This window comes from Prionailurus viverrinus, chromosome C2 (assembly GCF_022837055.1).
Source record: "Prionailurus viverrinus isolate Anna chromosome C2, UM_Priviv_1.0, whole genome shotgun sequence".
Lineage (NCBI taxonomy): Eukaryota > Metazoa > Chordata > Mammalia > Carnivora > Felidae > Prionailurus > Prionailurus viverrinus.
Genome location: NC_062569.1, coordinates 133,618,860 through 133,634,678, shown reverse-complemented (window position 1 = coordinate 133,634,678; position 15,819 = coordinate 133,618,860). Strand labels below are relative to the sequence as shown.

General features: G+C 37.5%; 1 protein-coding gene across 10 annotated transcripts in view; it reads right to left on the bottom strand.

The window, feature by feature from the left end:
• The window catches only part of CHODL (chondrolectin), a 574,497-nt gene that overhangs the window by 557,705 nt on the left and 973 nt on the right, over nucleotides 1-15,819 (bottom strand). For 8 of the 10 annotated variants that reach the window (XR_007155695.1, XR_007155692.1, XR_007155694.1 and 5 more), the window contains exon 1: nucleotides 15,619-15,776. The exons of the other annotated variants lie outside the window; for them this stretch is intronic. The gene's annotated coding sequence lies outside the window, so the exon portion shown is untranslated. Of the gene's footprint in view, nucleotides 1-15,618; nucleotides 15,777-15,819 lie in introns of those variants that run through there. 10 annotated transcript variants of the gene reach the window in all.

The window sequence follows — 15,819 nt, the reverse complement described above, 5'->3', positions numbered from 1 at the left end:
GGTTAGAGCCCCACGTGAGGCTTTGTACTGACAGCTCAGAGCCTGGAGCCTGCTTCGGATTTTGTCTCCCTCTTTCTGCCCGTACCCCCGGCTGGCACGTGTTCTCTCTCTCTCTCATGAAAATAAATAACCATTTATAAAAATAAAATAAAATAAAGAATTAGACTTAAACTTTGGGACCATGCTGATTCTTGACTCTAGCCAGAATCTAAGCTCCCTCCTTCAAACCTTTCATACCTATCAACACAGGCTTTGACTAAAGTCTAACCCCTTTAGTTTTAATTATAAGTTATACCACTAATGACTACCTGAGTTACCAACCTGGCTTGTGGCTCCTAAATGTTGCCCTTTGGAAATTTTTACCAGTTTGCCCTAATTTTCTTTTAACTGAGACTCCATATTAATATGCAACTCGTTATCTGTTCTTTTTATACTTCTTCCCATCCTTGATCTTTCCTAAGGCTGTTAACTCACATTGTATTCTCTTAAGTTTCCCTCTGAACCCTTAAACTTTGTATTTCACAGACTTTTTAAACTCAGATCCCAATTTTAACCTAAAGACTGTAAAACCCTTCACTCCTGAAAAACATGTGAATTTTGTTGACTCCAAACTGTCCACTCTGAATCTGTTACTATATGGTGCTAAAACTGGAAATATGTAAGTTATGTATACCTCAATTCTCAATCGTGTTTGCTTCCTGTTGAAATTTCCCAAATTCAGACACTTTTTTAAATAGTAAGAAATAAATCCAATCTTCCTTCATTGTCACCATAATCAAGTGCTGTCTAGCCTACTGTGCCTTGGCAACACAAATGTGCCTTTGGCTTACAGTCTGCCTTAGATGGCATTAACATGGAGAAATGTATAAAATGACAATCTGTAGAGAAATGTATAAAATGAAAAGGATATCAAGAGTGAATTTTTTTTAAAAAGGTAAAATTGCTAATACTATTGTATTGATCTCACCAGGTCTCTATGGGAATGAGAATTTGATATATTTAAGTTGTTGCTGGAATCTAAATTGATTACTGTACACTACATTTTCAAAGGTAATTCTGGCAATGTTTTAGTGTATCTGGAATTCATAAAAATTATTTCATTAAAAAAGAATCCAAGTTGACATCTGTAGGTGCTATCTCACACTTGAGTAAAAACAAAGTCAGCTGTTGCCTAACTGTAACAGTACTTTTATTTGACACTTCCAAATGCTTGGCGTAAAATGAAGCAGTGTGCTGGCCAACAAAAAGCAAAAGAGTGTGGAAAGCAATGGGGAGATGAAATTGGGTAAAAGCAAGACATTTTCAGTTCAACTGTTTTATTTTATAGTCTAAGACTATAAAAGCAACAAACTGTAAAACTTTACTAAACCGTTTACCACTGAATTCTACATAATTCTATAGTAAATGTCATAATCTATCCTTCCCTCAAGAAAAAACTGTCAGTTCTATATTTAAGCTAAAGAGTCTACAATGCCAACATAACAAAAATCTATTTTGAGGATTAAATACATTTCACTACTCAGATTTCCATCATTTTCTTAATACTGGTCTTTCTACAATTACCTTAAAGTCTACACTTAACGTCTCCATTTCTCTCAAATTTGTTTCACTTCCTTCAGCAGGTATGAGGGAGATGGGAGAGGCCTGTTTCTCTACATTAACTTTCTCTTTTCCATCTCTGCTTCCTTTATCTTCTTGATCTATGCCATCAATGTCAACTTCCGCACTTGCATTCTTTTTTCCACAATCCACCACTCTCTTGGAAAACATTTCCCCATTTCTTTTGCTCTCCTAAGAACCTATGACTCAAGCTGAATGGGGAGCTGAATTTACTAAAAGTATATAGCACAAGGTAGAGAATTATATTGCAGAACAATGCAAAAAATAACTTAGAAATGAATATTAGAACAAACGAAAAAAGGAAGGAGGTCTTCTCTAGATTAAAAGACTTGTGAGTTAAAACATTCAAATGTAATGTGTGAACTTTACACACATTATGAATTATGACTCAGGCAACCACACTGTATGAAGAAATTTTTGAGACAATCAGAAACATTTTAATATGGACTAAAGGTATTTGACAATATCAAAATGATATCAAGATGTGATTATGAATTTTGTTTGGTGTAAAAGTGGATTAAATTTTGTTTTTTTTAAAGTTCACTTTCTTTTTTAGAGATGCATCGTGAAGTATGCAGAAGTGAAATAGTAGGATTTCTGAGATTTCTTTCCAAATAGTCAGCAAAGAGAGAAAAGAGATTAAGCAAGTGTGGCATAATCTTGATAACTGTTAAATCTTGATGGATATGGATTGTGCTATTCTTTTTTTGCAGGTGTTTAAATTTTTTCATTTAATACTATTTGCAAATTCAAAAATAAAAAATAATATATTCCTCTTTTTAAGAGTCCTTATTAATCCTGAATCTTAGAAATTTTCATCTGAGTGTCTTCTCCATTCAAGAATTGTGCAATATATTTTTTAGTTGTTTTGATTTCTTCTTAGATTCTAGCTCTTAATCTCCTGGCTGTATCTAACCCTCACATGCACATTATTTCCCACTCAGAATGCCTTAGAGATCTCCTGGGTTATTCTCACTGTACTCAGAGAGCCTGATACCCATAAACAAAACAACTCACCCAGGTGTTTTTCTAAACAAAAGCTATTTGTCCTGTAAGTTCATTGACATCCCCTCTCTCCACAGACAGAACTTATCATTCTCCCCTTTGTGTTTTCATAGCACTTTAAAAATAACCCATATTGAAACATTAAAATTATGTATTATTATTTTACTTGTCTGTCTTCCCTAGTAAATTGTAAGTTCCTTGAGAACAGCAACTGTGATGGCTAATTTTATGTGTCAACTTGACCGGGCCAAGTGGTGAGCAAATATTTGGTCAAACATTATTCTGAGTTTCTGTGAGGGTGTTTCTGAATGGGATTAACATTTAAGTCAGCAAACTGAGTAAAGCAGATTGCCTTCCATTATGTGGGTGGGCTTCATCTATTCACTTGAAGTCCTGAGTAGAACAAAATAGCTGACCCTTCCCCAAGTAAGAGAAAATTCCTCCTGCCTGACTGCTTTCAAACTGGGACACTGGCTTTTCTCCTGCCTTCAGACTCTAACTGTAACTAACATCAGCTCTCCTGAGTTTTGAACCTGCTGACCATTAGACTAGAAATACACCATTGACTCTCCTGGGTCTCTAGTTTACCAATTCACCCTACAGATCTTGGGACATTTTAGCCTCCAAAATAATAACATGAGCCAATTCCTTATTTAAAACCAACCAACCAGCCAACAAACAAACAAACAAAAACTCTTTAATATGTATACATCCTATTGGTTGTTTCTTTGGAGAACCCTAATTAAAAAAAAAAAAAAACTCGTATCTTATGCATTTCTAATGAACTAGAACTTGGCACAGTGACTAACAAGAAGTAGATGCTTCTTTTTAATGGTTTGTTGAATTACCTGGCATTTTAATATAGTGCTTTAATGGTCTAAATGTAAGATTTATATTTGACTAATTAGTTAATTTTGAAAAGAAAGAAATGTTGGACCCTACAATGGTATGAGAAAGAGTAAATTCCTTGCTTTTTAAAAATTGCAGCTAAAATGTTAAGTCAACTAAAAGAAGAAGGAAACTACTAAACTAGACTAGAATTAAACTAGTTTCCATGTTTTATTGATCCATTCTTTAAATTTGGTCACACATCTATTCTTTTATCAATTTGGGTCTGAATTTTCTCATTATGGAACATGAAGCTAGCTCCTCCTCCCATTTTTCCCTGGCTCTGGCATTTCATCCCTCTTATCATTCCCAGTAGCAACTATAGGCTAATTTTCCTAATACATTCCTTTTATCTTATCCCAAAATTTTCAGCAGTTCTCCACTATCTACATCCTTCACTCTAATATTCAAAATTGCTCACAATATGATCACAATCTACCTTTTCATCAGACTCTCAAGCAAATCCTCCATCCTTCCTGCTACGTTGGTAAATGCACACTTCTTTTACTTACATTCAACTAAATTTACTGTAGTTCTTAAAATGCCTTCCCCTTATTCTTAGCAAGTCCAAATTCTCTTAAGAAATAGTGGAGAGGGATGGACCTAGAGGCCATTATGCTAAGCAAAATTAGTCAGAGAAAGACAAATATCATATGACTTCACTCATATGAAGAATTTAAGATTCAAAATAGATGAACATAAGGGAAGGGAAGCAAAAATGATATAAAAACAGGGAGAGGGACAAAACATAAGAGACTCTTAAATATAGAGAACAGAGGATTGATGGAGGGGGGATGGGCTTAATGGGTAAGGGATGTTAAGAAATCAACTCCTGAAATCATTGTTGCACTATATGCTAACTAACTTGGATATTAATTAAAAAGAAAGAAAGAAAGAAAGAAAGAAAGAAAGAAAGAAAGAAAGAAACTGCCTAATTAAAAAAAAAAGAAAGAAAGAAAAGAAGTAGTGGAAAGGGGTGCCTGGGTGGCTCAGTAGGTTAAGCATCCAACTCTTGGTACTGGCTCAGGTCATGATCTCACGTTTGGTGGGATCAAGCCCCACATTGGGGCTGTCAGCACAGCCTGCTTGGGATTCTCTCTCCTTCTCTCCCCACCCCTCCCCACTTGTGTGTGTGCACTCTCTCTCTAAATAAATAGATTTAAAAAAAAGAAGATTTTTTTTTAAAAAAATGTATGGTTTCTTCATCTTCCAGCACGGCTCTGTCATTAATAAACAGTTCTTAAGTATCTCTTATGACAAATACACACCTGTTCTGTGAAACCAGAATCCCCCTCACCGCACCCCCAATAGCTGGACTTGCTGAATCAAGTGTACTTTATTTTCTATGCCATTCATTTGCCACGTATTATTTTTAGGCTTTATCATCTTAAATATACTACTGTCTCCTTACTAGCAGGGATTTATGCTTCTGCATATCCTTGACAGATAAAGTTCTCAAACTTTAAAGAATATACTTGAGAAACTTATTTAAAATGCTGATTCCCGGGGTGCTGCGTGGCTCAGTCGGTTAAGCATCCGACTTCGGCTCAGGTCATGATCTCATGGTCCGTGAGTTCGAGCCCCATGTCAGGCTCTGTGCTCACAGCTCAGAGCCTGGAGCCCGTTTCAGATTCTGTGTCTCCCTCTCTCTCTGACCCTCCCCCGTTCATGCTGTCTCTTCCTGTCTCAAAAATAAATAAACGTTAAAAAAAAATTTTTAAATGCTGATTCCCACACCTCGCATCCACCTCCTTCCAATTCTGATTCAGTAATTGGTAATCTACATTGTCATAAGTATTCCCTTGCTGTCTTGTGATTTTGATTCAGGTGATCCAGGGACCACACTTTGAGAAAAAACTGATCCACTATATATATAACACATTTTGTTGCCTGCAGTTAGCATGGGTTCAAAACTTTATTTTTAAAACATCTGTTTTAGAGGGGCCTAGGTGGCTCAGTCAGTTAAGCATCTCACTCTTGATTTTGGTTCGGGTCATGATCTCACGGTTTGTGAGATCAAGCCCTGAGTCGGCCACTGTGCTGGCAGGACAGATCCTGCTTAGGATTCTCTATCTGTCTTTCTCTCTCTCTGCCCCTCCCCTGCTCATGCTCTCTCCCTCTCTCTCAAAATAAATAAATAAACATTAAAAATTTTTTTTAATTTTTTTTCCTTTATTTTGAGAGAGAAAGAAACAGAGCACATGAGCGGAGAAAGAGGGAGAGAGAGAGGATCCCAAGCAAGCCTTGCATGCCATCAGAGCAGAGCCCAATGTGGTGCTCAAACCCACAAATCGTGAGATCATAACTTGAGCCTAAGTCAAGAGTCGGATGCTTAACTGACTGAGCCACCCAGGTGCCCCATAAATAAACATTTTTTAAAAATCTGTTTTAATTTAGAAGGATAGGTATGCTTGCATTGAGAAAATTCTTAAATGGAAAATGGCTTAGGAGTGCTGGGTAACTCTAAAATATTCTGCCCACATTATCAAAGACATTACCCAGGAGGAAAGAAAAGAGAAAAATGTATAGGAAACTAAAGAGACTGCACAAGGTGCGGCTTGATGGATCAGCTACAGATAAAAAAGTCATGGGCTGAAACCTTAAACATGGTGAAGGCTAAATGTCAGGATGAGCTGATACTTCCACAAGGGGCTGTTTGGCTAAGTTCAGAGGAAGTGTTCAGATCTCTGCACAGTGTAGATGGAGCTAGAAAGCAAAACCTTCAAAATCTCATTTTGTGTTTATTCTTTGCTCCAAGCAAAGCAATTTTTTTTTAAAATGTTTATTTATTTAGTTTTGAGAGACAGAGAGCGAGAGCGGGGGAGGAACAGAGAGAGAAAGGGAGACAGAGAATACCAAGCAGGTTCCACATCGTCAATACAGAGCCTCATTGCAGGGCTCCAACTCATAAGTTGTGAGATCTTGATCTCAGCAGAAACCAAGAATGGGACGTTTAACCATTTAACCGACTAGGCCACGCAGGCACCCCAAGCAATGCAATTCTAAATAAGAAAAAACAAAACAAACATCATAGAGAGGGGAATTGAAGAAGAAGGAATGGTAATTTTGAGGGGATTAATATCTCTGATTCTAGAGTCATTTACAGATTTAGGGCTCACTGTCAATAATCTTTGAGGAAATATTTTAAATAAGAGAAATACCAAGAATTTGCAAATGAGATATATCTTTATTTTGAAAGATGGAAAAAATGAATTCTTAACTGCAGACTTGAGCTCTTTCAAGTTTCAGAACAGATTATTAAAAAGCTTGTCATCACTTAGAGATGGAGGAAATGGAACCTTTGAGCTAGTTTACGTATGCCAAGGATAGAAATGCCAAACTCTGTATTCTTTTATGATAGATCAGGGGATGCTATAGAAGTTGCAACTAATGACTTCAGCAAGGGATTTGACAAACTAGTAACATTCTTATGAATAAGAGTTTTCTTTAAGTTGTTCTATTATGTGAATTCAGAGTTAGCTGACTCATTTTTCTGACACATGATTAATGGAGTGGGGGCTCTGGGGCTTTTTTGGTGATTTGCATTCATTCAATAAATATTTATTAAACATTTACCATGTGCCAGGAACTGCTGTAGGTAGTGGGAATACAATGGTGAATAAATCAAAGTCCCTGTTCACAAAGGATTTCATAGGAGACAGACAGTAAACAAGGAAACAAATATATTCAATGTCAGGCAATGGTCAGAAAAAGGAATAAAAGAAAAGGTTAAAGGGGAAAAAAAGGAGCAATGGCAAGTGGATATTTCTTTTAAAGGCTGGTCAAAGAAGCTGATAGAATCTGGTGATAATGGAGCAGAAACCTGAAAGAAGTGATGATTATCCAGGTGAAGAATATTCCATGTAGCAAGACAGTAAGCATACAGGCCTAAGATGGAAGCATGCTTGGCCAAGAGGCCCAGTGGTAGGCAGAATAACAGTCCCCCAAAGCTGACCATGTCCCAATTCCCAGAACTTACGAAACTACTATATTTCAGGCAAAATAACTTTGTAGATGGAATTAAAGTTCCAGACCTTAAAATAAAGAAATTATCTTGGATTACCGAGGTAGGTCTCACCTAATCTCATGAACCTTAAAGGCAGAGAACTTTCTCTGGCTGTAGCAAGAGACATTTGGCAGAAGAGTAAATCAGAAAGACGCCAAGTATGAAAAGAATACTGAACACTGTTGCTGTCTCTCAGATGTAAGGTCCGCAGAGCAAGGACCAGAAAGAGGCCTCTGGAAGCTAAGGGCAGGCCCTAGATGACAAACTGCAAGGAAACAAGGACCTCAGTCCTACAAACATAAGGCACAAAATTCTGCCCATAACCAGAGAGAACAGCTAAACCAACCCAACTTCTGACCTGCAGAACTGTGAGATAATAAATTTGTATTGTTTTAAACTGCTAAATTTGTGGAAATTTGTGGTCATTTGCTTTGACAGCAATAGAAAACTATTATAGACTACACTGGATTGAAAGATAGGGAGTATAATAGGAGATGAAACAAAAGAGGTAGAAAGGATGGATTGCAGGAAGAAGATGAACAAGAGGGTAGCTACTGTGTGGCCTTCTAGACTATTGTAAGGCCTTTGTTTTTAACCACAGATGAAATGGGAGCCAATGGAGGATGGGGGCAGGCATAACAAAATCAAATTTACATTATAAAAGGATCACTGTGAACTACCTTGTTTAGAATCCAGCTGAATGAATATTGCAATAGTTCATGCAACAATGTAAACTACGAAAATCATAAGGGAAATAAGAATAGTCAGATTCTGGATGTATGAAGTTGAAGCATATAAACTTGCCATTTGAGTGACTCAAAAACAGTTAAAAATCAAAGGATGAGTCTAGAGGATTTGCTCATAGATGGCCTAAGGGGTGTTGGAGAAAGAAAGGAGTCATTGTTGACTCCAAAATCATTGGCCTGAGCCAAGGGTATAAGAGTTCTACTGAAATAAACAACGCAGGACGGGAGAGATTATGGGGGTAAAGGAGCAAGGGCAAGCATGGATTCCTCTTGGGACATGTTATGTACGAACCACCTATCAGACATCCAAGTAAGGATGTTCATTAACTGTCAGATATACAAGACTGAAATTCAGAGGATCATCTGAGCTAGAACTATTAATTAGGGAGTCCTCTCACAACAACGGTTTTCAAAACAATGAGATGAAGAGTTCAAACACGCAGGAAATGAGTGGAAAGAAAGAACAGTGGTGCTTCCTGGTTTACTTCTTTTTGAAAGTCTTTCCTAGATTATTTTTTTCTGACTTGTAAATACAAATACATGAATAATCCCACAATCTGAAATACTTTTTAAATATTTAGTTATATATTTAATGAATTGCCTGCTGAAGGGCCCCAGGCTCCAATGTGCAACAATAGCATATTGATAATTTTGAATCAAAGTTACTTAACAAATAGCCAGTGCAAGAACAAACACTCTGACCCCCCTTTGTCTCCTGAAAGCAGGAAATAAATCTCCCAAGTGAAAGGTATCTTCCCTGTACCAGGAGGTAAAAAGACATCCTTATCACCAAAGATAGGGATTTCAGGGCTGGATAGATAAACAAACCTTGTTACTTTTACTAATTTACTACCTAGCCCAAATTTTGTTTAGAATTCCTTACTAATTGAAACTCCTGAACATAAATTTATTTTGTCCTGTCAATTCCTCACTGATTTATGTTTCTTTGTCCAAAACGTATATGCCTTGGTCATTTCTTTAGGTTTCAATTTTATTATTCGGCCTCTGTGCACACGTTATTATTAAACTTTGTTTTTTCTCCTGTTAATCCGTGTCATGTAAATTTAATTCTTAGACCAGCTGGACAAACTTTGAAGGGTAAAGTAAAATTTTCCCTTTCCAACACTGCATTAAAAATAATAAAATTGAATAATATCCGTACTATCACAGAAAATTCAAAATAAAATAGTCATAAGGTCTTCCAAATTAAACACAGATCATACAGTTGAAATACCCTAGTGAAGTTAGCATAAGCTACACATGCATATCAAAAGACAGGTGAATTATATTTCCTCAATAGCTGTTGCTCTGAGACATTTTCATACCCTATTATTGTTTACATTTTTATATAACATTTATGCTGAGTATCTGGTGAGGAGTATTACTTTTTCAGTTCACTTTGGTTCCTCAATACTGTGTGAATTCAGTATTTACATGTGTGCAATTAAAAGCAAAAGCGAAACAAAACAAAATTACCAACTTAACAACTTTGTTCTATTTGCTTTGCCCCCATTGTGTTTCAGTTGTTGCTCATGATATATACAAGTCATAGCTAGTTTATTATTCTCACACTTTCCTTCTGAAAAAAAAAAAGTATTTGTGAGCACTTTAGGCTAGTATAAAAGCACTAAGATATTATATATGTACAATATATTATATATCATATATTAAGCATAAAGAAAATTTGTAATCTTTACATATATATATGTATACATCTTTGTTATAAACCTGTCATGAATCTCTCTCATTCTCTTTCTCACTCCCTCTTTCAAAAAGAGAGATAAAGTTTTTATTTGTATATCTGAAATTATAAATATTTATATATATGTATCTCATACATATAAAGTTTTTATACCACAGAGTTACTGAAACATTCCTACAAGGTAGAGAAAAACCTGACCTGCTGCAATTAACTCCCTAAAGCACTCCTGTGAGCACAATTACAAAATATTTTTGCCAACCACATCACAAACAATTATTAATGTACTAACTTTAGTTTCATGTTTTGAGCTTCTCCTGGGCCAGGTGTGGAGTGGGAACATGCTCTTTATGAAAACATCCCATTGGATGTGCTGACAAAGCACATTTTTAAAGCATACTCATAATCACTCTAATTAGGCCATCAAATGTCAGGACTTGCTATGTGAATTTGGTGAATTCTACCCAACTCTGTAGTGCAACTGAGAAGTAACCCTACCTTGGAAACAATTTCCTCATACTATGGCCTCTCCTCCTCTACCTGCCTGTATTGAAAAGTGGTAAGGAGGGTTTGCAATGCTGCCCTTTCACAAGTCTGTGAAACTTCCTTTCAGGTGGGAGCCCAATCACATCCAAACCCTTTTATATGCCCACAACACTATTATCTTTATATGTCTTTGAGGGAATGAATTTACAATATAACTAATATGGAATATGGAATATGGCAGATAGATTGTTCACATCTCTATCTTCCACTAGATTGTGAGTTACTTATTTGTCCATATTTTGATCCTTTCTAATGACGGACACACTGTTCTCAAAGCTCTAGCACAAATATTTGACACGGTTATGCAGAAGAAGTCACATGAAAACATCCAATCTTCCCTCCCTCATTCTCCCCCATCTCTACCACCACACAACTGATTGAAAAGAGCAAAGAAAAATAAAACAAGAGGATATGTTTTCTTAATGAAAACATTCCTTATATTGTTCACTAAGGAATTTATATTTTTAAACTTAATTACCATTGTGCCTTTGAGAAAATACTATTGAATGGAGGTCATTGTGATGGGTAATCTTAGGTTTCAACTTGGCTAGACTGTGGTGCCCATTTTGGTCGAACACTAGATGTTGGTCAAACACTAGATGTTGCTGTGATGGGTATTTTGTAGATGTATTAACATTTACAATTAGTGGACTTTAAGTAAAGGAGATTACCCTGATTAATGTGGGCGGGTCTCAAACAGTCAAAGGCCATATGAACAAAAATTGAGGTTTCCGGGAGTAGAACAAATACTACTTCCTCAAAATCATAACAAAAATCCTGCCAATGGATTTTGAGCTCTTCGACTCTTGCCTGTATTTTTAGCCTGCCAACCTGCCCAACAGATTTCAGACTTACTAGTGCCCACTACCGCATGTACCAATTCCTTAAAAAAATCTTTCTCTCCACATATGCATCCTATTGGTTCTGCTTCTCTAGAGAACCCTAACACTTGCATTTCAAAGCATTCTTTCCAATATCTCTGAAACTTTTGCTAATTGAATTATACTGTATTCTTAATTTTGTTTCATGGAGTGTTTCTATTACTTACTAATAGAAGTCAGTTTCTCTGTTGGTACAGAGAACAAGAGAGTTGTCAAAGGAACTCAACAATGGCGCATGTCCTGTCAAGCCGGAAAATTTTACATCAGAGGTTTCAAATATGAGCTCTATTTGAGCCAGAGTGTGCAGGTACCTAAATATTATACCCTACCTCCTAAGCTAGGAACATTTTCCTAAGCTAGTTTGTACCAATTAACAAATCTTAAGCAATTACCAATAAAGAATGAGTAGTTTGACCAAAACATTTTCTTCCAAAAAAGATGTGCCATGTTTGGGGCATGGTTGGGGCAGGGAGGAGGGCTTCAACAATTAATGCAACTCAAAATAGGAGGTTGGTGTGCCCAGTTTCCATTGCCTCATTCATCAAGAGAGTCCGTGTTGTGACTCTTGGAAGTCAGTTTTATTGCATGATGTAATGGAGAAAATAATGAAGATTACAAATTTTCTTTATACTTATGTTTTTTTAACCACTGCCAGTTTACAGATATTTAAGAAGTTGAAGCAAAGAGACTAGATTTAGTTTCTTTTAATTTAGCCAAATGGTTAGGTCCTGGAAATTTTTGAAGAAATGTATTAAAGTGTTTTTAGAATTAAAAAGTCTTAGATCTCACTTGGTAGACCTCCAATGGCCCTCAGAGCCTGCACATTTTTCCCTGATGCTATATAACAGAACTTTCTCTGTCCACTATAAAGGTGATGGTTTTGTACTCAAATTTAAACTTGACATGTACATTGAGAAGATGGTGAAATTGCTATTCTGTTTACAATGCTGAACTTCTCTGAGCTCAATGGAATAACAGATTTTAAGGAGTTACACAGTTATTTAGTGGAAAATAAGTCCTGGTTATGAAAGCAATTCATAGATCTTGGTGATTGAGTGTGAGTCATATTCTCTATGACTTTGGGATGCCACAAGATATGTGTGATTATAAAGCCCCTGACCAATGAGGGTGGCTCATTTTCAAACAAAACAAAACAACAGCCTTAAAATTTGTCCTGGGGCCCATGGGTGGCTCAGTCAGTTAAGCATCCAACTCTTGATGTCAGCTCAGATTTTAATCTCAGGGTCATGAGTTCAAGCCCCACTTTGGGCTCCAAGCTGGGCATGAAGCCTACTTAACAGAAAAAATAACAGCGACATGCAGAAGAATGAACCTGGACCCCTTTCTTACACCATACACAAAAATAAACTCAAAATGGATGAAAGACCTAAACGTAAGACAGGACACCATCAAAATCCTAGAGAAGAAAACAGGAAACAACCTCTTTGACCTGGTCTGCAGCAAACTTCTTACTTGACATGTCTCCAGAGGCAAGGGAAACAAAAGCAAAAATGAACTACTGGCACCTCATCAAAATAAAAAGCTTCTGCACAGCGAAGGAAACAATCAGCAAAACTAAAAGGTAACCGACGGAATGGGAGAAGATTTTTGCAAATGATGTATCAGATAAAGGGTTAGTATCCAAAATCTATAAAGAACTTATCAAATTCAACACCCAAAAAACAAATAATCCAGTGAAGAAATAGGCAAAAGACATGAATAGACACGTTTCCAAAGAAGACATCCAGATGGCTAACAGACACATGAAAACATGCTCAACATTGCTCATCATCAGGGAAATACAAATCAAAACTGCAATGAGATACCATCTCACACCTATCAGAAAGGCTAAAATGAACTCAGGCAACGGCAGATGTTGGCAAGGATGCGGAGAAAGAGGAACCCTTTTGCACACTGCTGGTGGGAATGCAAACTGGTACAGTCACTCTGGGAAACAATATGGAGGTTCCTCAAAAAATTAAAAATAGAACTACCCTATGACCCAGCAATTGCACTACTAGATATTTATCCAAAGGATACAGGAGTGCTGATTCAAAGGGGCACATGCACCCCAATATTTATAGCAGCACTATTGACAATAGCTGAAGTATGGAAAGGGCCCAAAGGTCCACTGATGAATGCATAAAGAAGATATGATATATTTACACAATGGAATATTACTTGATCAAAAAGATTGAAATCTTGCCATTTGCAACAACGTGGATGGAACTAAAGTGTATTATGCTAAGCGAAATAAGTCAGAGAAAGATAAATACCATATGATTTCACTCATATGTGGAATTTAAGAAATAAAACAGATGAACATAAGGGAAGGGAAACAAAAATAAGATAAAAACAGAGAGGGAGACAAACCATAAGAGACTCTTAAATATAGAGAACAAACTGAGGGTTGCTGGCAGGGTGTTGGGTGAGGGAATGGGCTAAATGGGTGAGGGGCATTAAGGAAGACACTTGATGGGATGAGCACTGGGTGGTATATGTAAGTGATGAATCACTAAATTCTATTCCTGAAATTATTATTATACTATATGTTAACTAACTTAGATTTAAACTAAAAAACAAAAACAAAAAATACTTGTACTAAAACTATTATACCTATTAACACACAGTATTACTGAGCATTAGAGTTACCTACGGAAAGGAATCAACTGTGAAAGAAAAAGTATGTATTAATGGATAATTGTATTAGCTCTGCTTCCCTCTTCCAGACTCCTAAAGAGGGTCCTCCCATGTAACACGACCAATTCTTTTGGGCTTTTGTCATTCAGAATCAGGAAGAAAGAGACCTGGGGGAAAAGCACACACCCAGGGCTGCAGAACAACAGTAGGGCACATTTTGAAATACAATACAAGCAGCTATCTTGTGTGAGAACACAAGATGAGAGAAAAAAGAGATATGTTTAAGATATGTTGTTTGTTATTTATCTGCTTCACAGTGTTCGGGCTATGAGAATTTTTAAAGAATTATTTCAAAATTATACCTCAGATATTTGCCTGTGTATTTTGAATATGGTCCTGATCTAAGACTGGACCATGTGGGTCACAGATTTATAAACATCACACAAAATACTAATCTCAAACTATAGAAATTTCTGGACAAATTCTGAGTATTTGTAGCTATTTTATGAAATTGCAGAGATAAAAGCCTTAATCAGTAAAATAGCCTCAATCAGATTGTTAAGAGTTTAGAATGATGGAAACACTCTATCTGCTAGAACAGTCCAGGGTGTAAATATCAGTATCCTCTTTAAATCGACCAATAAGGAACCAAAGATAGAACAGTATAATTTTTTTTAACAAATAAAAGCTTATTGTATTGGCTTTAGAATTGCCTAATAATAAAAAAAAAAAGTGCTTTGAATCTTGAATCACCAGTATCAGTAATAAAAAATAAAATATTCATAGAATAGGGCTGAAAACATGCTCTCAGGCCTAGAAGGCAGTGAAGAATCTGGTCCATCTACAACTTGAACAATCAGGGCTTGAGCAATTTACATGTTTTAGCTGGAAACACTGAAAACTGGCTCTCTTTCAGTAATAATTTTTAAAAGAAGTACCTTGTATTTTTCTAGTCTGATGTATTAAAGTACTTTCGCAAACCTAATAGCATGGTGCCAATTCAATGTAAAAGATTGGAGAGATGCTCCTCCTTTTCTTCAGAACGTTAAAATGTACCTTTTCCACATTTGTATTTGCTGAGATTAAGCTCTGTGTTTGGGAAGCCCTTGAGTAGAAGTGTCTCAGAAATAGAAAGCTCGGGCTCCCAAGGTTTCATTCATTTGGCTGACATCCCTGGAGCCCGTTCCTTGTGCAAGACACTGAACTCAGTGCCAGGCAGGTACACCGGTCTACAGGACGTAGTCCCTGTTCTGAAGGAGCCACTGGCCTGGCCAGGGAAGGGCCCAACTAGGGGTTCTAAACAAACAACCTAAAATATCACAGAGCGGCTGCACAGTTGACGTGCCTGAAATTACCCCAAAGACGAGGATCAGTCCACAAATGCAAAGTCTTCCTTCCATCTGATACGGGTCGCCACCCCACCTCTCAAGAAGAGCTGAAGCAGAGCTGCTGGGTCTAGAACTCATGGCCCCATATTGTTAGGGGGCAGGTTGGCAAGGAAACACAAGAGGGGGAAGCGGAGGCTCAGGCGCGACCCCCGATGGCGACGCAACAGGCAGGGCGGGCGGGGGTCGGTTCGGCCCTCACCGTGATCTCAACGCAGGATGGAAGCATGAGGTGCTGCGGGCCTCGCCGTCGGACCAGAGGGTCTGTCAGCGTGTCGCGCGGCTCGGGTCTCAGGGTCGGGCTCTAGGCGAAGCCCCGCCCCCCCGGCTCCTCCGCCCCCGCCCCCTAAGGCGCGCGAGCCGGTCCCGCGCGGCGCCAACCCTTTCCCGGGTCATCGCCCCT